The 6,302-nt window shown below is 35.2% G+C and overlaps 1 non-coding gene across 1 annotated transcript; it reads left to right on the top strand.

The window, feature by feature from the left end:
• The first annotated feature begins 5,443 nt into the window (after nt 1–5,443).
• Nucleotides 5,444–5,546, top strand: LOC121460986. The gene has a single exon (XR_005976131.1). It is a non-coding gene; the product is annotated as a U6 spliceosomal RNA (small nuclear RNA).
• The last annotated feature ends 756 nt before the right edge of the window (nt 5,547–6,302 follow it).

Here is a 6,302-nt window from a genome sequence, read left to right as displayed (position 1 = left end):
AGGTTTTGTTTCATCTTACAACACTTAGTCCACTGAAGTCAAAGTAGGAGCTCAAGGATGAACAGGGAGGCAGGACTTGAAACTAAACCAAAAAAGGTATGTTGCTTATTGGCTTGCCTTTCCTGGCTTACTCAATTAACTCTTTTATATACTCCAGGACAACCTGCCCAGAGATAACACTGCCTCACGGCCTGAGACTTTCTACAACAGTCATCAATTAAGAAAATGCGTCCACAGACTTGCCTATATGTTAATATTATTGAGGTATTTTTTTCAAAAAAAAATTTCTCTTGCCAAACCTGTGTAGGTTTATGTCACTTGATGGAAAGAAAGGAAAATTGTTCCCTTGTAAACTTGGATCTCCAAAACAACACTGTCAATCATGTTTCCATTTCTATTTATCCAACAAGACCTCATACTGATGTCAATATCAAAATAGAAAATGTTCCAAATTTTAAAATCACCATTCTTTAAAATTCAATCTTTTTGAAAATATTCAAGTGTACCTTTAAAAGTTCACAGTTTCTCAAAAATGTTCAAAATTTCAAAACTATGAGTTTCTAAAAATTAAGAAAAATGAGTTAATTATTCTCTTATTCTAAGAAGGAAGATCAGGTCATGTTCACAATCACATCAAAGCAAAACCAAATTGAAACAGTGCATAGCCCTTTATCAGAATTTGGGCCTCATGATCTCCTGGGTTTCAAGTGGCTGGAGCACTCCTTCTTCTCTGGATCTGCTCCCTAGAGCACTCACAACTTGTTTCCAAGGCTCATTTTGTACTCACTCCTTACATACTGTTTTCCTGATAGATTGTCTCTTTGTACTGACATTTCGATAATCATGGGTTCAGCTGTGCAACTTGGCTGCATCTTCACCAATAGCCTCTCCTGAACTCTCTTCTGGAACTCAGAACCTCTTACACTGTGACTATCTTCAAGGCCAGATGACTAGTATCCAAAATTGATTTCAGCCAAAGGCAAAGTTTTTACTTAATTGTTACTGATCCCTTATTAGTCACAGGCTAATTTTCTGCTACAATTAATCAGAAACAAACTTTCTTAATTTATAATATGACATAAGACACCTTTATATAATGCATACTTCCCTCTGAAACTCCTCAAGTTAGGTGGGTTTATTACCTTTCCCACTTTCAACATCCTTATATTCCAAATTTCTATTAAACAGCTCTCTGAGCTCTGACCACTCAACTGGTTTTTCAGCCCAAAGTTCAAATGCTACTTCAATACTTCCAATCACATAGGTCTGTCAAAGCGATATTCCATTACTGATATCACTGTTTTACTCAGGATTCTCTAGAGGGACATTACCAAGAGGTGTATATATAGGGATATATATATATATATATATATATATATATATATATATATATATATGTGTGTGTGTGTGTGTGTGTGTGTGTGTGTGTGTGTGTGTGTGTACAGGCTTGTATGTGTGTGTCTGAGAATTCATTATACCTATTTAAAATATAAAAAAACTAAATGACAACTGAGAATCTATGACACTACCAGTTACTTGATCTTTGAGGACATAGCTGTATTCCACTGGAGAGCTAGACCCCAAAATTATGAGTCTCCCAGTCAGGGTGCATAGATAGTTTGACCTGGTGCCAGGAGTCCAGAGTGTCCATAGAGAGCTGCTGATCCCTTGTCTATAATGATAGCTTGGAAACCCTAGTCCTGCTAGCAGTGAAGAAATATTCACCAGCAGCAGGAGGAGGAGGAACTCCAGGTGCGAAAACAGGAAATATCAATTCCAGGGTAAGAGCAGAGGCCAAGGGGAAAAAAAAAAGGTAATATTAGGTAGTCTCCTTTCTGACATCTTTTTTTTTGTCTACTCTACAGTGAACATTTGCCACACACAGTGAATTGTTATCAGTCTGTATACATCAAAGCAATCAGAATAATTCACCATGTCAGGTTCCCTACTAAGGTGTTTGTAATCTGTGGCAAGTCAACATAAAAACAAACTATAAAAAAGCAAGGTAAAGCAAAACAAAAATCCCAAACTACAGTAGATGCATCGGACATTAATAAAATGTATCAAAGAATTTCAGGAAAGAGAAAACGTATACGCTTCAAAGCATACTCAATGATTCTATTTCCATAAAAGGACACAATATGCATATGACATATAATTTTGTATTTCTGCTGAGTGATTCATGTTCTCAAACAGTAAACTCAAACATGTTCCTGAAAGTACTAACTACTTTAAATACAAATATTACATCATAATTCTGACTTTATGCTGTGAAGTAATTTATTATTTGAAACAAACCATTGAGAAGCTCTTTTATCAAGGACATAGTGTTTTTAGAAAAAAATCAGATAAGATGACCAATAGGTGTAAGGCCATCTACTGGAACATGGGCAATCTGTCAAAGGAAATCTCCCAGGAAAACCAAGTAGTCCTGATCACTAGTATTCCTTGTCAATATTTAATAAGCTATTGCTTTAAATGTGAACTCAGTGGGGGTTAAAAATAGGTATATATTGTAAAGAAAGAGAAATAGTACTAGGATGTTGGAGGAGTTGGAGAGTAGAGGACAGGAGGTAAATTTGATGAGATATATAAGAGATTCCAAAAACATAAATAAATAATTGGTTTAAATTGGTTTCATTTGTAATCCATTTATTCATTCTGACATACCAATCATTTAAAAAAAAAACAGGCCTAATATTTCATGCAATTATCAGAAAGAGTTCCATTTGATTTTGAATATCAAAATTCTCCCTATGATAATATTAATGTTATATATGTGTCTATTCCCCATGTAGATAATTTGATTAGACACGAAGTATAAACTAATCCACAATGTGTGGTAACTTGGTGACAGCTACCACACAGTTTGACTCAGCAATCATTCTTACACACTTGAAATTATTTTCAATCATGGTTATTCAACAGTTCGTGCTAATACCAGGCTGAAAACCTGGGGCATCATTTCCTAATTAGATAATCATGTCCTTGAGATGTTCAGTCTAGAGGGAACACTGCTGAGCTGTAAGTGCTTGAGATGAATTAAGTTCTCAATTAAACACATAAGCTGCTCTTGTCATGTGTCTGTTTCCTTCTCATTCTGTTCCCTGTTTCAATTTTGGTATCACTGATCAGGTGAGATGTGGGAAAGATCAAATGTCTTCAAGTTAAGCCTAAAATATATGTTTCTCATCACTAATGATCTGTCATCATCTGTAAAAGGCAAAGATTTTATACATTCCTATCCTTCTGGAGCAATATATAAAGTCAAAATTTTCTTACTAAATTTATATTTTATTTTTATATTTTTTACAGTGCTGTTATTCGTGTCATTATCAAAGCAAGGCATGTGAGCTTTAAGCTATGTGGAATAAGTTTGATTTAGTTTTATCTCAGAAAATGGAACTCATTAAATAAAATGCATGCATATGACACGTTGGTTATTTGATTATGTTTAAAAAATAAGAGTAAGGAGAATAATGTGGTGTTTCAAGTATCTTCTTGTGATGGTAGAAAGGTGAATATCTGTGAAAATGTTAGATAAATAAACTCATGAGAATGGGGAAATTAGAATAAAAATCTCCATCAGATATATCATATAATTATAAAGTATAATGAGCTATAATTTAATTATAATAAAATGCATGCACTTTATGTTTATCATTCACTAATGTGATAAATCTGGCTATTCATTGAACTAACCTCTTTAAAATGTGTAATAGAATGAATTTTTAGTGCTCTCCTAAGGAAGACTTTTCCTAAGTTTTTTTTAACAAATACAAACACACATGACACATACACATGAGAACAAATGTGTGCATGCTCCAGCGCTCGCTATCTATCTATCTATCTATCTATCTATCTATCTATCTATCTATCATCTATCTATCTCTTGCACACAGACACACAGTCTGTTTTGATCATAATATCCCATTTATTCTAATATCTCCTTTCCACTCCCGAAGAAACTTTTCTTCTCTACAAATTCCCCCCTTTCTCTTACCCTCTGTCTCTCCCAATCTCAGATTCGTTCTCTCCCTGTGTGTCTCTTTCTATTTCTCTCTTTCGGTACGTCCAAGAGACTCTAAGAGACAGTGTATGTGTGTGTGTATGTGTGTGTGTGAGAGAGAGAGAGAGAGCCAGAGAGACAGAGAATGTGTATTTGCATGTAACCCACTGTATGTTATTAACAGTTGCTACTGTGGGAATGGGTTAAGTGATATTCTGTTTTCTCTAACACAGATAGCATAGTAAGTTTTAGAATGCGTATCTGAAAATTTTGTGATTCAATAATTTTTGTGGTAGTTATGATGCCTTTTTAAAAATAGTTCTTCCCACATTTGAGATTATAATATCAATATATATTTTCTTCCTTCCTTTCCTTTCAAATCCTCCTCTATACACCTCCTTGCTCTTTGAAATTCATGACTAATCCTAAAATTAATCACAATATACACAGACACATAAATACACATGTATATTTACATGTATATATATACACAGATTTCTCAGTCTTTATAATGCTCTTTACATATATGCTTTTACTTCTAATCATTTGATATTAGATAACAAATTAATTGGCCTTGTTCTTCCCTGGGGAAGACTACTACTCCTGTTCTCAGCATTTCTTAAAGGCCTGTAGTTTTTGTTTAAGGTTAAGGCCTAATTGGCTTTCCCCATCCACATTAACATGTTTGTTGTTTTTGTCTTTGTCCAGGTATGTTTATACAGTCATGTTGCTGAAGCTTTATGGGTGTACCTTCTGATATTAAAAGACAAAACTTTGATGCCTTTTATGGGTAAGATTTCTTTCATTTGTTTATGGTATTTATCTTTTTTCCAAAATGTATTTTTAATCATGGGGTTTATTATCCAGCAGGGGTGGGGTGCAGTACATGGCTGTCTTACTTAGTGTTATTATTTCTAGGAAGAAAAAGTATTACAGAAGCAACTTGGTGAGGGAAGAGTTTATTTTGATGAACTGTTCTTCCATATAATATTTTAATCATAAAAAGAAGTGAGGGCAGGAACTCATACAAGGGAGGATCCTGGAGGCAGGAACTGATACTGATGCCATGGAAGGGTGCTGATTACTGGCTTGCTCCCCATGACTTGCTCCCCCTGTTTTTAACAGGACCACCATCCTGGGGATGGCAGTACCCACAAGTCTGGGGCCTCCTACATCAATCGCTAGTGAAGAGAATGCTCTAAAGCTGGATCTCATGGAGGCATTTTCTCAATTGATATTCCTTTTTTATTTATTTATTTATTTATTTTATTTTTTGAGACAGGGTTTCTCCGTAGCTTTTTGATTCCTGTCCTGGAACTAGCTCTTGTAGACCAGGCTGGCCTCGAACTCACAGAGATCCGCCTGTCTCTGCCTCCCGAGTGCTGGGATTAAAGGCGTGTGCCACCACCGCCTGGCGATATTCCTCTCTTTTAGATAACTTTATCTTGTGTCAAGTTGACATAAAACTACCAAGCACAAATTAGCATGACTCTTGTGCAAGGATGACACAGAAATTTGTGAAGCATTCCATATTTTTTTTTATTAAAACTGCTGGAATGACATGAAAACAATTACTACGCAGCCCAGAGGCTTTATCTCAAGAGGAAGCTGAACTTGGCAATGTGTGATAATCGTTTTAGTTGTTTTTGTTTTGTAAGGTTAAATGTGTCATAGAGAGAACCTGAGACCTCCCACCACATTGAAATATCTGAGTTCCTGAATACTGGTAAGGAAAGATCATGGGGAAAGTTGTATTGTCATTTCTGTAGAAATCCCATGTTTGAAGCAGTCATGAAGAGAAACTGAAGCTTGGCAACAGACGGCAAAGTACCCTTTAGAGAGAGGCCAGGGAGAAAACTGATGAAGTGTAGCTTCAGACAAATTAGAGATCCTAGGATATGGGAGATTTCAGCACCTGAGGACAAGAATGTGTTTGGAATAGAGCCATTCTGAGCCCTTTGGACAATATCTGCGTTTTGATTGAGCCAGAGAAGGGGAACGTCTCAAATCTTTAGAAACCCAGCAGATTATGAATGAGTGCAAGAATCTAGATACTGAGTTCCAGGGCAAATATTTACACTTTTGAACTTTGATTTTGCTTAAACATTATATATATGATCTTTCATATATATGTATATGATCTTTCAATTCTGAAATAAAAAATATTGATTTGCTTTGTATTTAACAAGAGATCAGAGTTAAGAAACTTTTTTTTTCTTTAAAGGAACTTAGACGTTTAAATTTGGGAGGTTTTTATTTTAAGAATTTTGTAAATGTTGAAGTTGTACTATAT

This window comes from Microtus oregoni, unplaced genomic scaffold (genome assembly GCF_018167655.1).
Source record: "Microtus oregoni isolate MIOR12 unplaced genomic scaffold, Mior012 000021F_ref0000039, whole genome shotgun sequence".
Taxonomy (NCBI): domain Eukaryota; kingdom Metazoa; phylum Chordata; class Mammalia; order Rodentia; family Cricetidae; genus Microtus; species Microtus oregoni.
The sequence above is the reverse complement of the archived record's forward strand: the minus strand, read 5'-3'. Positions and strand labels throughout refer to the sequence as shown.